Below are 19,062 nucleotides of genomic sequence, written 5' to 3'. Positions count from 1 at the left end.
CGCAGGCAATTTGGCTTTGAAAGGAGGTACTTCCACCCAAGAAGCCAAACTCAAGAGCCCACTTGGCAGATGTCATTTTGTAGGGCACGTTTGGGCCTCCGATGGCAGCCAGGTTTGGAGGAGGGGGCAGCTTTGGTCTGGGAGAAATCCTCGTCCTTATGGAATTTTTGTAGGCAAAAGCCCTGCATGGGCCGCAGGCAAGTTGACTCCGAAAGGAATCACTTTTTCCCAGAAAGCCAAACTCAAGAGCCCACTTGGCAGATGTCATTTTGTAGGGCGCGTTTGGGCCTCCGATGGCAGCCAGGTTTGGAGGAGGGGGCAGCTTTGGTCTGGAAGGAATCCTCGTCCTTATGGAATTTTTGTAGGCAAAAGCCCTGCATGGGCCGCCGGCAAGTTGACTCCGAAAGGAGGCACTTTTCCCCAAGAAGCCAAACTCAAGAGCCCACTTGGCAGGTGTCATTTTGTAGGGCGCGTTTGGGCCTCCGATGGCAGCCAGGTTTGGAGGAGGGGGCAGCTTTGGTCTGGGAGAAATCCTCGTCCTTATGGAATTTTTGTAGGCAAAAACCCCGCATGGGCCGCAGGCAAGTTAGGCAAGTTGGCTTTGAAAGGAGGCACTTTTCCCCAAGAAGCCAAACTCAAGAACCCACTTGGCAGATGTCATTTTGTAGGGCGCGTTTGGGCCTCCGATGGCAGCCAGGTTTGGAGGAGGGGGCAGCTTTGTTCTGGGAGAAATCCTCGTCCTTATGGAATTTTTGTAGCAAAAGCCCAGGATGGGCCGCAGGCAAGTTAGGCAAGTTGGCTATGAAAGGAGGTACTTCCACCCAAGAAGCCAAACTCAAGAACCCTCAATGCAGATGTCATTTTGTGGGGCGCGTTTGGGCCTCCGATGGCAGCCAGGTTTGGAGGAGGGGGCAGCTTTGGTCTGGGAGAAATCCTCGTCCTTATGGAATTTTTGTAGGCAAAAGCCCAGGACGGGCCGCAGGCAAGTTGGCTTTGAAAGGAGGCACTTCCACCCAAGAAGCCAAACTCAAGAGCACACTTGGCAGATGTCATTTTGTAGGGCGCGTTTGGGCCTCCGATGGCAGCCAGGTTTGGAGGAGGGGGCAGCTTAGGTCTGGGAGAAATCCTCGTCCTTATGGAATTTTTTGAGGCAAAAGCCCAGGACGGGCCGCAGGCAAGTTGGCTTTGAAAGGAGGCACTTCCACCCAAGAAGCCAAACTCAAGAGCCCACTTGGCAGATGTCATTTTGTAGGGCACGTTTGGGCCTCCGATGGCAGCCAGGTTTGGAGGAGGGGGCAGCTTTGGTCTGGGAGAAATCCTCGTCCTTATGGAATTTTTGGAGGCAAAAGCCCTGCATGGGCCGCAGGCAAGTTGACTCCGAAAGGAGGCACTTTTCCCCAAGAAGCCAAACTCAAGAGCCCACTTGGCAGATGTCATTTTGTAGGGCGCGTTTGGGCCTCCGATGGCAGCCAGGTTTGGAGGAGGGGGCAGCTTTGGTCTGGGAGAAATCCTCGTCCTTATGGAATTTTGTAGGCAAAAGCCCAGGACGGGCCGCAGGCAAGTTAGGCAAGTTGGCTTTGAAAGGAGGCACTTTTCCCCAAGAAGCCAAACTCAAGAACCCACAATGCAGATGTCCTTTTGTAGGGCGCGTTTGGGCCTCTGATGGCAGCCAGGTTTGGAGGAGGGGGCAGCTTTGGTCTGGGAGAAATCCTCGTCCTTCTGGAATTTTTGTACTCAAAAGCCCAGGACGGGCCGCAGGCAAGTTAGGCATTTTGGCTCCGAAAGGAAGCACTTATTCCCAAGAACCCAAACTCAAGAGCCCACTTGGCAGATGTCATTTTGTAGGGCGCGTTTGGGCCTCCGATGGCAGCCAGGTTTGGAGGAGGGGGCAGCTTTGGTCTGGGAGGAATCCTCGTCCTTATGGAATTTTTGTAGTCTAAAGCCCAGCACGGGCCGCAGGCAAGTTGGTTTTGAAAGGAGTCACTTTTCCCCAAGAAGCCAAACACAAGAGCCCACTTGGCAGGTGTCATTTTGTAGGGCACGTTTGGGCCTCCGATGGCAGCCAGGTTTGGAGGAGGGGGCAGCTTTGGTCTGGGAGAAATCCTCGTCCTTCTGGAATTTTTGTAGGCAAAAGCCCTGCATGGGCCGCAGGCAAGTTGACTCCGAATGGAGGCACTTTTCCCCAGGAAGCCAAACTCAAGAACCCTCAATGCAGGTGTCATTTTGTGGGGCGCGTTTGGGCCTCCGATGGCAGCCAGGTTTGGAGGAGGGGGCAGCTTTGGTCTGGGAGAAATCCTCGTCCTTATGGAATTTTTGTAGGCAAAAGCCCTGCATGGGCCGCAGGCAAGTTGACTCCGAAAGGAGGCACTTTTCCCCAGGAAGCCAAACTCAAGAACCCTCAATGCAGGTGTCATTTTGTGGGGCGCGTTTGGGCCTCCGATGGCAGCCGGGTTTGGAGGAGGGGGCAGCTTTGGTCTGGGAGAAATCCTCGTCCTTCTGGAATTTTTGGAGGCAAAAGCCCAGGACGGGCCGCAGGCAAGTTAGGCAAGTTGGCTCCGAAAGGAGGCACTTTTCCCCAAGAAGCCAAACTCAAGAGCCCACTTGGCAGATGTCATTTCGTGGGGCGCGTTTGGGCCTCTGATGGCAGCCAGGTTTGGAGGAGGGGGCAGCTTTGGTCTGGGAGAAATCCTCGTCCTTATGGAATTTTTGTAGTCTAAAGCCCAGCACGGGCCTCAGGCTAGTTAGGCAAGTTGGCTTTGAAAGGAGGTACTTCCACCCAAGAAGCCAAACTCAAGAGCCCACTTGGCAGATGTCATTTTGTAGGGCACGTTTGGGCCTCCGATGGCAGCCAGGTTTGGAGGAGGGGGCAGCTTTGGTCTGGGAGAAATCCTCGTCCTTATGGAATTTTTGTCGGCAAAAGCCCTGCATGGGCCGCAGGCAAGTTCACTCCGAAAGGAGGCACTTTTCCCCAAGAAGCCAAACTCAAGAGCCCACTTGGCAGATGTCATTTTGTAGGGCGCGTTTGGGCCTCCGATGGCAGCCAGGTTTGGAGGAGGGGGCAGCTTTGGTCTGGGAGGAATCCTCGTCCTTATGGAATTTCTGTAGCAAAAGCGCGGGACAGGACGCAGGCAAGTTGGTTTTGAAAGGAGTCACTTTTCCCCAAGAAGCCAAACTCAAGAGCCCACTTGGCAGGTGTCATTTTTTGGGGCGCGTTTGGGCCTCCGATGGCAGCCAGGTTTGGAGGAGGGGGCAGCTTTGGTCTGGGAGAAATCCTCGTCCTTATGGAATTTTTGTAGGCAAAAACCCCGCATGGGCCGCAGGCAAGATAGGCAAGTTGCTTTGAAAGGAGGCACTTTTCCCCAAGAAGCCAAACTCAAGAACCCACAATGCAGATGTCATTTTGTAGGGCGCGTTTGGGCCTCCGATGGCAGCCAGGTTTGGAGGAGGGGGCAGCTTTGGTCTGGGAGAAATCCTCGTCCTACTGGAATTTTTGTAGCAAAAGCCCAGCACGGTCCGCAGGCAAGTTGACTCCGAAAGGAGGCACTTTCCCCCAAGAAGCCAAACTCAAGAGCCCACTTGGCAGATGTCATTTGTAGGGCGCGTTTGAGCCACCGATGGCAGCTAGGTTTGGAGGAGGGGGCAGCTTTGGTCTGGGAGAAATCCTCGTCCTTATGGAATTTTTGTAGGCAAAAGCCCAGAATGGGCTGCAGGCTAGTTAGGCAAGTTGGCTTTGAAAGGAGTCACTTTTCCGCAAGAAGCCAAACTCAAGAGCCCACTTGGCAGATGTCATTTTGTAGGGCGCGTTTGGGCCTCCGATGGCAGCCAGGTTTGGAGGAGGGGGCAGCTTTGGTCTGGGAGAAATCCTCGTCCTTATGGAATTTTTGTAGGCAAAAGCCCATGACGGGCCGCAGGCAAGTTGGCTTTGAAAGGAGGCACTTCCACCCAAGAAGCCAAACTCAAGAGCCCACTTGGCAGGTGTCATTTTGTAGGGCACGTTTGGGCCTCCGATGGCAGCCAGGTTTGGAGGAGGGGGCAGCTTTGGTCTGGGAGAAATCCTCGTCCTTCTGGAATTTTTGTAGGCAAAAGCCCTGCATGGGCCGCAGGCAAGTTGACTCCGAAAGGAGGCACTTTTCCCCAAGAAGCCAAACTCAAGAACCCTCAATGCAGGTGTCATTTTGTGGGGCGCGTTTGGGCCTCCGATGGCAGCCAGGTTTGGAGGAGGGGGCAGCTTTGGTCTGGGAGAAATCCTCGTCCGTATGGAATTTTTGTAGGCAAAAGCCCAGAATGGGCTGCAGTCTAGTTAGGCAAGTTGGCTTTGAAAGGAGGCACTTTTCCGCAAGAAGCCAAACTCAAGAGCCCACTTGGCAGATGTCATTTTGTAGGGCGCGTTTGGGCCTCCGATGGCAGCCAGGTTTGGAGGAGGGGGCAGCTTTGGTCTGGGAGAAATCCTCGTCCTTCTGGAATTTTGGAGGCAAAAGCCCAGGACGGGCCGCAGGCAAGTTAGGCAAGTTGGCTCCGAAAGGAGGCACTTTTCCCCAAGAAGCCAAACTCAAGAGCCCACTTGGCAGATGTCATTTTGTGGGGCGCGTTTGGGACTCTGATGGCAGCCAGGTTTGGAGGAGGGGGCAGCTTTGGTCTGGGAGAAATCCTCGTCCTTATGGAATTTTTGTAGTCTAAAGCCCAGCACGGGCCGCAGGCTAGTTAGGCAATCTGGCTTTGAAAGGAGGCACTTTCCCCCAAGAAGCCAAACTCAAGAGCCCACTTGGCAGATGTCATTTTGTAGGGCGCGTTTGGGCCTCCGATGGCAGCCAGGTTTGGAGGAGGGGGCAGCTTTGGTCTGGGAGGAATCCTCGTCCTTATGGAATTTTTGTAGCAAAAGCCCGGGACGGGACGCAGGCAAGTTGGTTTTGAAAGGAGGCACTTTTCCCCAAGAAGCCAAACTCAAGAGCCCACTTGGCAGGTGTCATTTTGTAGGGCGCGTTTGGGCCTCCGATGGCAGCCAGGTTTGGAGGAGGGGGCAGCTTTGGTCTGGGAGAAATCCTCGTCCTTATGGAATTTTTGTAGGCAAAAACCCCGCATGGGCCGCAGGCAAGTTAGGCAAGTTGGCTTTGAAAGGAGGCACTTTTCCCCAAGAAGCCAAACTCAAGAACCCACTTGGCAGATGTCATTTTGTAGGGCGCGTTTGGGCCTCCGATGGCAGCCAGGTTTGGAGGAGGGGGCAGCTTTGGTCTGGGAGAAATCCTCGTCCTTATGGAATTTTCGTAGGCAAAAGCCCGGCATGGGCCGCCGGCAAGTTGACTCCGAAAGGAGGCACTTTTCCCCAAGAAGCCAAACTCAAGAGCCCACTTGGCAGATGTCATTTTGTAGGGCGCGTTTGGGCCTCCGATGGCAGCCAGGTTTGGAGGAGGGGGCAGCTTTGGTCTGGGAGAAATCCTTGTCCTTATGGAATTTTTGTAGGCAAAAGCCCAGGACGGTCCGCAGGCAAGTTAGGCAAGTTGGCTTTGAAAGGAGGCACTTTTCCCCAAGAAGCCAAACTCAAGAACCCACAATGCAGATGTCCTTTTGTAGGGCGCGTTTGGGCCTCTGATGGCAGCCAGGTTTGGAGGAGGGGGCAGCTTTGGTCTGGGAGAAATCCTCGTCCTTATGGAATTTTTGTAGTCTAAAGCCCAGCACGGGCCGCAGTCTAGTTAGGCAAGTTGGCTTTGAAAGGAGGCACTTTCCCCCAAGAAGCCAAACTCAAGAGCCCACTTGGCAGATGTCATTTTGTAGGGCGCGTTTGGGCCTCCGATGGCAGCCAGGTTTGGAGGAGGGGGCAGCTTTGGTCTGGGAGAAATCCTCGTCCTTCTGGAATTTTTGTAGGCAAAAGCCCAGGAAGGGCCGCAGGCAAGTTGGCTTTGAAAGGAGGTACTTCCACCCAAGAAGCCAAACTCAAGAGCCCACTTGGCAGATGTCATTTTGTAGGGCGCGTTTGGGCCTCCGATGGCAGCCAGGTTTGGAGGAGGGGGCAGCTTTCTTCTGGGAGAAATCCTCGTCCTTATGGAATTTTTGTAGGCAAAAGCCCTGCATGGGCCGCCGGCAAGTTGACTCCGAAAGGAGGCACTTTTCCCCAGAAAGCCAAACTCAAGAGCCCACTTGGCAGATGTCATTTTGTAGGGCGCGTTTGGGCCTCCGATGGCAGCCAGGTTTGGAGGAGGGGGCAGCTTTGGTCTGGGAGGAATCCTCGTCCTTATGGAATTTTTGTAGGCAAAACCCCGGGACGGGACGCAGGCAAGTTGGTTTTGAAAGGAGTCACTTTTCCCCAAGAAGCCAAACTCAAGAGCCCACTTGGCAGGTGTCATTTTGTAGGGCACGTTTGGGCCTCCGATGGCAGCCAGGTTTGGAGGAGGGGGCAGCTTTGGTCTGGGAGAAATCCTCGTCCTTATGGAATTTTGTAGGCAAAAGCCCAGGACGGGCCGCAGGCAAGTTAGGCAAGTTGGCTTTGAAAGGAGGCACTTTTCCCCAAGAAGCCAAACTCAAGAACCCACAATGCAGATGTCATTTTGTAGGGCGCGTTTGGGCCTCCGATGGCAGCCAGGTTTGGAGGAGGGGGCAGCTTTGGTCTGGGAGAAATCCTCGTCCTTATGGAATTTTTGTAGCAAAAGCCCAGGATGGGCCGCAGGCAAGTTAGGCAAGTTGGCTCCGAAAGGAGGCAGTTTTCCCCAAGAAGCCAAACTCAAGAACCCTCAATGCAGATGTCATTTTGTGGGGCGCGTTTGGGCCTCCGATGGCAGCCAGGTTTGGAGGAGGGGGCAGCTTTGGTCTGGGAGAAATCCTCGTCCTTATGGAATTTTTGTAGGCAAAAGCCCGGGACGGGCCGCAGGCAAGTTGGCTTTGAAAGGAGGCACTTCCACCCAAGAAGCCAAACTCAAGAGCCCACTTGGCAGGTGTCATTTTGTAGGGCACGTTTGGGCCTCCGATGGCAGCCAGGTTTGGAGGAGGGGGCAGCTTTGGTCTGGGAGAAATCCTCGTCCTTATGGAATTTTTGTAGGCAAAAACCCCGCATGGGCCGCAGGCAAGTTAGGCAAGTTGGCTTTGAAAGGAGGCACTTTTCCGCAAGAAGCCAAACTCAAGAGCCCACTTGGCAGATGTCATTTTGTAGGGCGCGTTTGGGCCTCCGATGGCAGCCAGGTTTGGAGGAGGGGGCAGCTTTGGTCTGGGAGAAATCCTCGTCCTTATGGAATTTTTGTAGGCAAAAGCCCAGAACGGGCCGCAGGCAAGTTGGCTTTGAAAGGAGGCACTTCCACCCAAGAAGCCAAACTCAAGAGCCCACTTGGCAGGTGTCATTTTGTAGGGCAAGTTTGGGCCTCCGATGGCAGCCAGGTTTGGAGGAGGGGGCAGCTTTGGTCTGGGAGAAATCCTCGTCCTTATGGAATTTTTGTAGACAAAAACCCCGCATGGGCCGCAGGCAAGTTAGGCAAGTTGCTTTGAAAGGAGGCACTTTTCCCCAAGAAGCCAAACTCAAGAACCCACAATGCAGATGTCATTTTGTAGGGCGCGTTTGGGCCTCCGATGGCAGCCAGGTTTGGAGGAGGGGGCAGTTTTGGTCTGGGAGAAATCCTCGTCCTTATGGAATTTTTGTAGCAAAAGCCCAGGACGGGCCGCAGGCAAGTTAGGCAAGTAGGCTCCGAAAGGAGGCACTTTTCCCCAAGAAGCCAAACTCAAGAACCCTCAGTGCAGATGTCATTTTGTGGGGCGCGTTTGGGCCTCCGATGGCAGCCAGGTTTGGAGGAGGGGGCAGATTTGTTCTGGGAGAAATCCTCGTCCTTATGGAATTTTTGTAGTCTAAAGCCCAGAACGGGCTGCAGGCAAGTTGGCTCCGAAAGGAGGCACTTTCCCCCAAGAAGCCAAACTAAGGAGCCCACTTGGCAGATGTCATTTTGTAGGGCGCGTTTGGGCCACCCATGGCAGCTAGGTTTGGAGGAGGGGGCAGCTTTGGTCTGGGAGAAATCCTCGTCCTTATGGAATTTTTGTAGGCAAAAGCCCAGAATGGGCTGCAGGCTAGTTAGGCAAGTTGGCTTTGAAAGGAGTCACTTTTCCGCAAGAAGCCAAACTCAAGAGCCCACTTGGCAGATGTCATTTTGTAGGGCGCGTTTGGGCCTCCGATGGCAGCCAGGTTTGGAGGAGGGGGCAGCTTTGGTCTGGGAGAAATCCTCGTCCTTATGGAATTTTTGTAGGCAAAAGCCCAGGACGGGCCGCAGGCAAGTTGGCTTTGAAAGGAGGCACTTCCACCCAAGAAGCCAAACTCAAGAGCCCACTTGGCAGGTGTCATTTTGTAGGGCGCGTTTGGGCCTCCGATGGCAGCCAGGTTTGGAGGAGGGGGCAGCTTTGTTCTGGGAGAAATCCTCGTCCTTATGGAATTTTTGTAGGCAAAAGCCCGGCATGGGCCGCCGGCAAGTTGACTCCGAAAGGAGGCACTTTTCCCCAAGAAGCCAAACTCAAGAGCCCACTTGGCAGATGTCATTTTGTAGGGCGCGTTTGGGCCTCCGATGGCAGCCAGGTTTGGAGGAGGGGGCAGCTTTGGTCTGGGAGAAATCCTTGTCCTTATGGAATTTTTGTAGTCAAAAGCCCAGGACGGGCCGCAGGCAAGTTAGGCAAGTTGGCTTTGAAAGGAGGCACTTTTCCCCAAGAAGCCAAACTCAAGAACCCACAATGCAGATGTCCTTTTGTAGGGCGCGTTTGGGCCTCTGATGGCAGCCAGGTTTGGAGGAGGGGGCAGCTTTGGTCTGGGAGAAATCCTCGTCCTTATGGAATTTTTGTAGTCTAAAGCCCAGCACGGGCCGCAGTCTAGTTAGGCAAGTTGGCTTTGAAAGGAGGCACTTTCCCCCAAGAAGCCAAACTCAAGAGCCCACTTGGCAGATGTCATTTTGTAGGGCGCGTTTGGGCCTCCAATGGCAGCCAGGTTTGGAGGAGGGGGCAGCTTTCGTCTGGGAGAAATCCTCGTCCTTATGGAATTTTTGTAGGCAAAAGCCCAGGAAGGGCCGCAGGCAAGTTGGCTTTGAAAGGAGGTACTTCCACCCAAGAAGCCAAACTCAAGAGCCCACTTGGCAGATGTCATTTTGTAGGGCACGTTTGGGCCTCCGATGGCAGCCAGGTTTGGAGGAGGGGGCAGCTTTCTTCTGGGAGAAATCCTCGTCCTTATGGAATTTTTGTAGGCAAAAGCCCTGCATGGGCCGCCGGCAAGTTGACTCCGAAAGGAGGCACTTTTCCCCAGAAAGCCAAACTCAAGAGCCTACTTGGCAGATGTCATTTTGTAGGGCGCGTTTGGGCCTCCGATGGCAGCCAGGTTTGGAGGAGTGGGCAGCTTTGGTCTGGGAGGAATCCTCGTCCTTATGGAATTTTTGTAGCAAAAGCAAAGCACGGGCTGCAGGCAAGTTGGTTGTGAAAGGAGTCACTTTTCCCCAAGAAGCCAAACTCAAGAGCCCACTTGGCAGGTGTCATTTTGTAGGGCGCGTTTGGGCCTCCGATGGCAGCCAGGTTTGGAGGAGGGGGCAGCTTTGGTCTGGGAGAAATCCTCGTCCTTATGGAATTTTTGTAGGCAAAAACCCCGCATGGGCCGCAGGCAAGTTAGGCAAGTTGGCTTTGAAAGGAGGCACTTTTCCCCAAGAAGCCAAACTCAAGAACCCACAATGCAGATGTCATTTTGTAGGGTGCGTTTGGGCCTCCGATGGCAGCCAGGTTTGGAGGAGGGGGCAGCTTTGGTCTGGGAGAAATCCTCGTCCTTATGGAATTTTTGTAGCAAAAGCCCAGGATGGGCCGCAGGCAAGTTAGGCAAGTTGGCTCCGAAAGGAGGCACTTTTCCCCAAGAAGCCAAACTCAAGAACCCTCAATGCAGATGTCATTTTGTGGGGTGCGTTTGGGCCTCCGATGGCAGCCAGGTTTGGAGGAGGGTGCAGCTTTGTTCTGGGAGAAATCCTCGTCCTTATGGAATTTTTGTAGCAAAAGCCCAGCACGGGCTGCAGGCAAGTTGGCTCCGAAAGGAGGCACTTTCCCCCAAGAAGCCAAACTCAGGAGCCCACTTGGCAGATGTCATTTTGTAGGGCGCGTTTGGGCCACCGATGGCAGCTAGGTTTGGAGGAGGGGGCAGCTTTGGTCTGGGAGAAATCCTCGTCCTTATGGAATTTTTGTAGGCAAAAGCCCAGAATGGGCTGCAGGCTAGTTATGCAAGTTGGCTTTGAAAGGAGGCACTTTTCCGCAAGAAGCCAAACTCAAGAGCCCACTTGGCAGATGTCATTTTGTAGGGCGCGTTTGGGCCTCCGATGGCAGCCAGGTTTGGAGGAGGGGGCAGCTTTGGTCTGGGAGAAATCCTCGTCCTTATGGAATTTTTGTAGGCAAAAGCCCAGGACGGGCCGCAGGCAAGTTGGCTTTGAAAGGAGGCACTTCCACCCAAGAAGCCAAACTCAAGAGCCCACTTGGCAGGTGTCATTTTGTAGGGCACGTTTGGGCCTCCGATGGCAGCCAGGTTTGGAGGAGGGGGCAGCTTTGGTCTGGGAGAAATCCTCGTCCTTATGGAATTTTTGTAGGCAAAAACCCCGCATGGGCCGCAGGCAAGTTAGGCAAGTTGCTTTGAAAGGAGGCACTTTTCCCCAAGAAGCCAAACTCAAGAACCCACAATGCAGATGTCATTTTGTAGGGCGCGTTTGGGCCTCCGATGGCAGCCAGGTTTGGAGGAGGGGGCAGCTTTGGTCTGGGAGAAATCCTCGTCCTTATGGAATTTTTGTAGCAAAAGCCCAGGACGGGCCGCAGGCAAGTTAGGCAAGTTGGCTCCGAAAGGAGGCACTTTTCCCCAAGAAGCCAAACTCAAGAACCCTCAGTGCAGATGTCATTTTGTGGGGCGCGTTTGGGCCTCCGATGGCAGCCAGGTTTGGAGGAGGGGGCAGCTTTGTTCTGGGAGAAATCCTCGTCCTTATGGAATTTTTGTAGTCTAAAGCCCAGCACGGGCTGCAGGCAAGTTGGCTCCGAAAGGAGGCACTTTCCCCCAAGAAGCCAAACTAAGGAGCCCACTTGGCAGATGTCATTTTGTAGGGCGCGTTTGGGCCACCGATGGCAGCTAGGTTTGGAGGAGGGGGCAGCTTTGGTCTGGGAGAAATCCTCGTCCTTCTGGAATTTTTGTAGGCAAAAGCCCTGCATGGGCCGCAGGCAAGTTGACTCCGAAAGGAGGCACTTTTCCCCAGGAAGCCAAACTCAAGAACCCTCAATGCAGGTGTCATTTTGTGGGGCGCGTTTGGGCCTCCGATGGCAGCCAGGTTTGGAGGAGGGGGCAGCTTTGGTCTGGGAGGAATCCTCGTCCTTATGGAATTTTTGTAGCAAAAGCCCGGGACGGGACGCAGGCAAGTTGGTTTTGAAAGGAGTCACTTTTCCCCAAGAAGCCAAACTCAAGAGCCCACTTGGCAGGTGTCATTTTGTAGGGCGCGTTTGGGCCTCCGATGGCAGCCAGGTTTGGAGGAGGGGGCAGCTTTGGTCTGGGAGAAATCCTCGTCCTTATGGAATTTTTGTAGGCAAAAACCCCGCATGGGCCGCAGGCAAGTTAGGCAAGTTGGCTTTGAAAGGAGGCACTTTTCCCCAAGAAGCCAAACTCAAGAACCCACAATGCAGATGTCATTTTGTAGGGTGCGTTTGGGCCTCCGATGGCAGCCAGGTTTGGAGGAGGGGGCAGCTTTGGTCTGGGAGAAATCCTCGTCCTTATGGAATTTTTGTAGGCAAAAGCCCAGAATGGGCTGCAGGCTAGTTAGGCAAGTTGGCTTTGAAAGGAGTCACTTTTCCGCAAGAAGCCAAACTCAAGAGCCCACTTGGCAGATGTCATTTTGTAGGGCGCGTTTGGGCCTCCGATGGCAGCCAGGTTTGGAGGAGGGGGCAGCTTTGGTCTGGGAGAAATCCTCGTCCTTATGGAATTTTTGTAGGCAAAAGCCCAGGACGGGCCGCAGGCAAGTTGGCTTTGAAAGGAGGCACTTCCACCCAAGAAGCCAAACTCAAGAGCCCACTTGGCAGGTGTCATTTTGTAGGGCGCGTTTGGGCCTCCGATGGCAGCCAGGTTTGGAGGAGGGGGCAGCTTTGGTCTGGGAGAAATCCTCGTCCTTCTGGAATTTTTGTAGGCAAAAGCCCTGCATGGGCCGCAGGCAAGTTGACTCCGAAAGGAGGCACTTTTCCCCAAGAAGCCAAACTCAAGAACCCTCAATGCAGGTGTCATTTTGTGGGGCGCGTTTGGGCCTCCGATGGCAGCCAGGTTTGGAGGAGGGGGCAGCTTTGGTCTGGGAGAAATCCTCGTCCTTATGGAATTTTTGGAGGCAAAAGCCCAGAATGGTCTGCAGTCTAGTTAGGCAAGTTGGCTTTGAAAGGAGGCACTTTTCCGCAAGAAGCCAAACTCAAGAGCCCACTTGGCAGATGTCATTTTGTAGGGCGCGTTTGGGCCTCCGATGGCAGCCAGGTTTGGAGGAGGGGGCAGCTTTGGTCTGGGAGAAATCCTCGTCCTTCTGGAATTTTGGAGGCAAAAGCCCAGGACGGGCCGCAGGCAAGTTAGGCAAGTTGGCTCCGAAAGGAGGCACTTTTCCCCAAGAAGCCAAACTCAAGAGCCCACTTGGCAGATGTCATTTTGTGGGGCGCGTTTGGGACTCTGATGGCAGCCAGGTTTGGAGGAGGGGGCAGCTTTGGTCTGGGAGAAATCCTCATCCTTATGGAATTTTTGTAGTCTAAAGCCCAGCACGGGCCGCAGGCTAGTTAGGCAATTTGGCTTTGAAAGGAGGCACTTTTCCCCAAGAAGCCAAACTCAAGAGCCCACTTGGCAGATGTCATTTTGTAGGGCGCGTTTGGGCCTCCGATGGCAGCCAGGTTTGGAGGAGGGGGCAGCTTTGGTCTGGGAGGAATCCTCGTCCTTATGGAATTTTTGTAGCAAAAGCCCGGGACGGGACGCAGGCAAGTTGGTTTTGAAGGAGGCACTTTTCCCCAAGAAGCCAAACTCAAGAGCCCACTTGGCAGGTGTCATTTTGTAGGGCGCGTTTGGGCCTCCGATGGCAGCCAGGTTTGGAGGAGGGGGCAGCTTTGGTCTGGTAGAAATCCTCGTCCTTATGGAATTTTTGTAGGCAAAAAGCCCGCATGGGCCGCAGGCAAGTTAGGCAAGTTGGCTTTGAAAGGAGGCACTTTTCCCCAAGAAGCCAAACTCAAGAACCCACAATGCAGATGTCATTTTGTAGGGCGCGTTTGGGCCTCCGATGGCAGCCAGGTTTGGAGGAGGGGGCAGCTTTGTTCTGGGAGAAATCCTCGTCCTTATGGAATTTTTGTAGGCAAAAGCCCGGCATGGGCCGCCGGCAAGTTGACTCCGAAAGGAGGCACTTTTCCCCAAGAAGCCAAACTCAAGAGCCCACTTGGCAGATGTCATTTTGTAGGGCGCGTTTGGGCCTCCGATGGCAGCCAGGTTTGGAGGAGGGGGCAGCTTTGGTCTGGGAGAAATCCTTGTCCTTATGGAATTTTTGTAGTCAAAAGCCCAGGACGGGCCGCAGGCAAGTTAGGCAAGTTGGCTTTGAAAGGAGGCACTTTTCCCCAAGAAGCCAAACTCAAGAACCCACAATGCAGATGTCCTTTTGTAGGGCGCGTTTGGGCCTCTGATGGCAGCCAGGTTTGGAGGAGGGGGCAGCTTTGGTCTGGGAGAAATCCTCGTCCTTATGGAATTTTTGTAGTCTAAAGCCCAGCACGGGCCGCAGTCTAGTTAGGCAAGTTGGCTTTGAAAGGAGGCACTTTCCCCCAAGAAGCCAAACTCAAGAGCCCACTTGGCAGATGTCATTTTGTAGGGCGCGTTTGGGCCTCCAATGGCAGCCAGGTTTGGAGGAGGGGGCAGCTTTCGTCTGGGAGAAATCCTCGTCCTTATGGAATTTTTGTAGGCAAAAGCCCAGGAAGGGCCGCAGGCAAGTTGGCTTTGAAAGGAGGTACTTCCACCCAAGAAGCCAAACTCAAGAGCCCACTTGGCAGATGTCATTTTGTAGGGCACGTTTGGGCCTCCGATGGCAGCCAGGTTTGGAGGAGGGGGCAGCTTTCTTCTGGGAGAAATCCTCGTCCTTATGGAATTTTTGTAGGCAAAAGCCCTGCATGGGCCGCCGGCAAGTTGACTCCGAAAGGAGGCACTTTTCCCCAGAAAGCCAAACTCAAGAGCCTACTTGGCAGATGTCATTTTGTAGGGCGCGTTTGGGCCTCCGATGGCAGCCAGGTTTGGAGGAGTGGGCAGCTTTGGTCTGGGAGGAATCCTCGTCCTTATGGAATTTTTGTAGCAAAAGCAAAGCACGGGCTGCAGGCAAGTTGGTTGTGAAAGGAGTCACTTTTCCCCAAGAAGCCAAACTCAAGAGCCCACTTGGCAGGTGTCATTTTGTAGGGCGCGTTTGGGCCTCCGATGGCAGCCAGGTTTGGAGGAGGGGGCAGCTTTGGTCTGGGAGAAATCCTCGTCCTTATGGAATTTTTGTAGGCAAAAACCCCGCATGGGCCGCAGGCAAGTTAGGCAAGTTGGCTTTGAAAGGAGGCACTTTTCCCCAAGAAGCCAAACTCAAGAACCCACAATGCAGATGTCATTTTGTAGGGTGCGTTTGGGCCTCCGATGGCAGCCAGGTTTGGAGGAGGGGGCAGCTTTGGTCTGGGAGAAATCCTCGTCCTTATGGAATTTTTGTAGCAAAAGCCCAGGATGGGCCGCAGGCAAGTTAGGCAAGTTGGCTCCGAAAGGAGGCACTTTTCCCCAAGAAGCCAAACTCAAGAACCCTCAATGCAGATGTCATTTTGTGGGGTGCGTTTGGGCCTCCGATGGCAGCCAGGTTTGGAGGAGGGGGCAGCTTTGTTCTGGGAGAAATCCTCGTCCTTATGGAATTTTTGTAGCAAAAGCCCAGCACGGGCTGCAGGCAAGTTGGCTCCGAAAGGAGGCACTTTCCCCCAAGAAGCCAAACTCAGGAGCCCACTTGGCAGATGTCATTTTGTAGGGCGCGTTTGGGCCACCGATGGCAGCTAGGTTTGGAGGAGGGGGCAGCTTTGGTCTGGGAGAAATCCTCGTCCTTATGGAATTTTTGTAGGCAAAAGCCCAGGACGGGCCGCAGGCAAGTTGGCTTTGAAAGGAGGCACTTCCACCCAAGAAGCCAAACTCAAGAGCCCACTTGGCAGGTGTCATTTTGTAGGGCACGTTTGGGCCTCCGATGGCAGCCAGGTTTGGAGGAGGGGGCAGCTTTGGTCTGGGAGAAATCCTCGTCCTTATGGAATTTTTGTAGGCAAAAACCCCGCATGGGCCGCAGGCAAGTTAGGCAAGTTGCTTTGAAAGGAGGCACTTTTCCCCAAGAAGCCAAACTCAAGAACCCACAATGCAGATGTCATTTTGTAGGGCGCGTTTGGGCCTCCGATGGCAGCCAGGTTTGGAGGAGGGGGCAGCTTTGGTCTGGGAGAAATCCTCGTCCTTATGGAATTTTTGTAGCAAAAGCCCAGGACGGGCCGCAGGCAAGTTAGGCAAGTTGGCTCCGAAAGGAGGCACTTTTCCCCAAGAAGCCAAACACAAGAACCCTCAGTGCAGATGTCATTTTGTGGGGCGCGTTTGGGCCTCCGATGGCAGCCAGGTTTGGAGGAGGGGGCAGCTTTGTTCTGGGAGAAATCCTCGTCCTTATGGAATTTTTGTAGTCTAAAGCCCAGCACGGGCTGCAGGCAAGTTGGCTCCGAAAGGAGGCACTTTCCCCCAAGAAGCCAAACTAAGGAGCCCACTTGGCAGATGTCATTTTGTAGGGCGCGTTTGGGCCACCGATGGCAGCTAGGTTTGGAGGAGGGGGCAGCTTTGGTCTGGGAGAAATCCTCGTCCTTCTGGAATTTTTGTAGGCAAAAGCCCTGCATGGGCCGCAGGCAAGTTGACTCCGAAAGGAGGCACTTTTCCCCAGGAAGCCAAACTCAAGAACCCTCAATGCAGGTGTCATTTTGTGGGGCGCGTTTGGGCCTCCGATGGCAGCCAGGTTTGGAGGAGGGGGCAGCTTTGGTCTGGGAGGAATCCTCGTCCTTATGGAATTTTTGTAGCAAAAGCCCGGGACGGGACGCAGGCAAGTTGGTTTTGAAAGGAGTCACTTTTCCCCAAGAAGCCAAACTCAAGAGCCCACTTGGCAGGTGTCATTTTGTAGGGCGCGTTTGGGCCTCCGATGGCAGCCAGGTTTGGAGGAGGGGGCAGCTTTGGTCTGGGAGAAATCCTCGTCCTTATGGAATTTTTGTAGGCAAAAACCCCGCATGGGCCGCAGGCAAGTTAGGCAAGTTGGCTTTGAAAGGAGGCACTTTTCCCCAAGAAGCCAAACTCAAGAACCCACAATGCAGATGTCATTTTGTAGGGTGCGTTTGGGCCTCCGATGGCAGCCAGGTTTGGAGGAGGGGGCAGCTTTGGTCTGGGAGAAATCCTCGTCCTTATGGAATTTTTGTAGCAAAAGCCCAGGATGGGCCGCAGGCAAGTTAGGCAAGTTGGCTCCGAAAGGAGGCACTTTTCCCCAAGAAGCCAAACTCAAGAACCCTCAATGCAGATGTCATTTTGTGGGGCGCGTTTGGGCCTCCGATGGCAGCCAGGTTTGGAGGAGGGGGCAGCTTTGTTCTGGGAGAAATCCTCGTCCTTATGGAATTTTTGTAGCAAAAGCCCAGCACGGGCTGCAGGCAAGTTGGCTCCGAAAGGAGGCACTTTCCCCCAAGAAGCCAAACTCAGGAGCCCACTTGGCAGATGTCATTTTGTAGGGCGCGTTTGGGCCACCGATGGCAGCTAGGTTTGGAGGAGGGGGCAGCTTTGGTCTGGGAGAAATCCTCGTCCTTATGGAATTTTTGTAGGCAAAAGCCCAGAATGGGCTGCAGGCTAGTTATGCAAGTTGGCTTTGAAAGGAGGCACTTTTCCGCAAGAAGCCAAACTCAAGAGCCCACTTGGCAGATGTCATTTTGTAGGGCGCGTTTGGGCCTCCGATGGCAGCCAGGTTTGGAGGAGGGGGCAGCTTTGGTCTGGGAGAAATCCTCGTCCTTATGGAATTTTTGGAGGCAAAAGCCCAGAATGGTCTGCAGTCTAGTTAGGCAAGTTGGCTTTGAAAGGAGGCACTTTTCCGCAAGAAGCCAAACTCAAGAGCCCACTTGGCAGATGTCATTTTGTAGGGCACGTTTGGGCCTCCGATGGCAGCCAGGTTTGGAGGAGGGGGCAGCTTTGGTCTGGGAGAAATCCTCGTCCTTCTGGAATTTTGGAGGCAAAAGCCCAGGACGGGCCGCAGGCAAGTTAGGCAAGTTGGCTCCGAAAGGAGGCACTTTTCCCCAAGAAGCCAAACTCAAGAGCCCACTTGGCAGATGTCATTTTGTGGGGCGCGTTTGGGACTCTGATGGCAGCCAGGTTTGGAGGAGGGGGCAGCTTTGGTCTGGGAGAAATCCTCATCCTTATGGAATTTTTGTAGTCTAAAGCCCAGCACGGGCCGCAGGCTAGTTAGGCAATTTGGCTTTGAAAGGAGGCACTTTTCCCCAAGAAGCCAAACTCAAGAGCCCACTTGGCAGATGTCATTTTGTAGGGCGCGTTTGGGCCTCCGATGGCAGCCAGGTTTGGAGGAGGGGGCAGCTTTGGTCTGGGAGGAATCCTCGTCCTTATGGAATTTTTGTAGCAAAAGCCCGGGACGGGACGCAGGCAAGTTGGTTTTGAAGGAGGCACTTTTCCCCAAGAAGCCAAACTCAAGAGCCCACTTGGCAGGTGTCATTTTGTAGGGCGCGTTTGGGCCTCCGATGGCAGCCAGGTTTGGAGGAGGGGGAAGCTTTGGTCTGGTAGAAATCCTCGTCCTTATGGAATTTTTGTAGGCAAAAAGCCCGCATGGGCCGCAGGCAAGTTAGGCAAGTTGGCTTTGAAAGGAGGCACTTTTCCCCAAGAAGCCAAACTCAAGAACCCACAATGCAGATGTCATTTTGTAGGGCGCGTTTGGGCCTCCGATGGCAGCCAGGTTTGGAGGAGGGGGCAGCTTTGTTCTGGGAGAAATCCTCGTCCTTATGGAATTTTTGTAGGCAAAAGCCCGGCATGGGCCGCCGGCAAGTTGACTCCGAAAGGAGGCACTTTTCCCCAAGAAGCCAAACTCAAGAGCCCACTTGGCAGATGTCATTTTGTAGGGCGCGTTTGGGCCTCCGATGGCAGCCAGGTTTGGAGGAGGGGGCAGCTTTGGTCTGGGAGAAATCCTTGTCCTTATGGAATTTTTGTAGTCAAAAGCCCAGGACGGGCCGCAGGCAAGTTAGGCAAGTTGGCTTTGAAAGGAGGCACTTTTCCCCAAGAAGCCAAACTCAAGAACCCACAATGCAGATGTCCTTTTGTAGGGCGCGTTTGGGCCTCTGATGGCAGCCAGGTTTGGAGGAGGGGGCAGCTTTGGTCTGGGAGAAATCCTCGTCCTTATGGAATTTTTGTAGTCTAAAGCCCAGCACGGGCCGCAGTCTAGTTAGGCAAGTTGGCTTTGAAAGGAGGCACTTTCCCCCAAGAAGCCAAACTCAAGAGCCCACTTGGCAGATGTCATTTTGTAGGGCGCGTTTGGGCCTCCAATGGCAGCCAGGTTTGGAGGAGGGGGCAGCTTTCGTCTGGGAGAAATCCTCGTCCTTATGGAATTTTTGTAGGCAAAAGCCCAGGAAGGGCCGCAGGCAAGTTGGCTTTGAAAGGAGGTACTTCCACCCAAGAAGCCAAACTCAAGAGCCCACTTGGCAGATGTCATTTTGTAGGGCACGTTTGGGCCTCCGATGGCAGCCAGGTTTGGAGGAGGGGGCAGCTTTCTTCTGGGAGAAATCCTCGTCCTTATGGAATTTTTGTAGGCAAAAGCCCTGCATGGGCCGCCGGCAAGTTGACTCCGAAAGGAGGCACTTTTCCCCAGAAAGCCAAACTCAAGAGCCTACTTGGCAGATGTCATTTTGTAGGGCGCGTTTGGGCCTCCGATGGCAGCCAGGTTTGGAGGAGTGGGCAGCTTTGGTCTGGGAGGAATCCTCGTCCTTATGGAATTTTTGTAGCAAAAGCAAAGCACGGGCTGCAGGCAAGTTGGTTGTGAAAGGAGTCACTTTTCCCCA

Source organism: Cinclus cinclus, unplaced genomic scaffold (assembly GCF_963662255.1).
Source record: "Cinclus cinclus unplaced genomic scaffold, bCinCin1.1 SCAFFOLD_62, whole genome shotgun sequence".
In the NCBI taxonomy this organism is placed as follows: domain Eukaryota; kingdom Metazoa; phylum Chordata; class Aves; order Passeriformes; family Cinclidae; genus Cinclus; species Cinclus cinclus.
The sequence above is the reverse complement of the archived record's forward strand: the minus strand, read 5'-3'. Positions refer to the sequence as shown.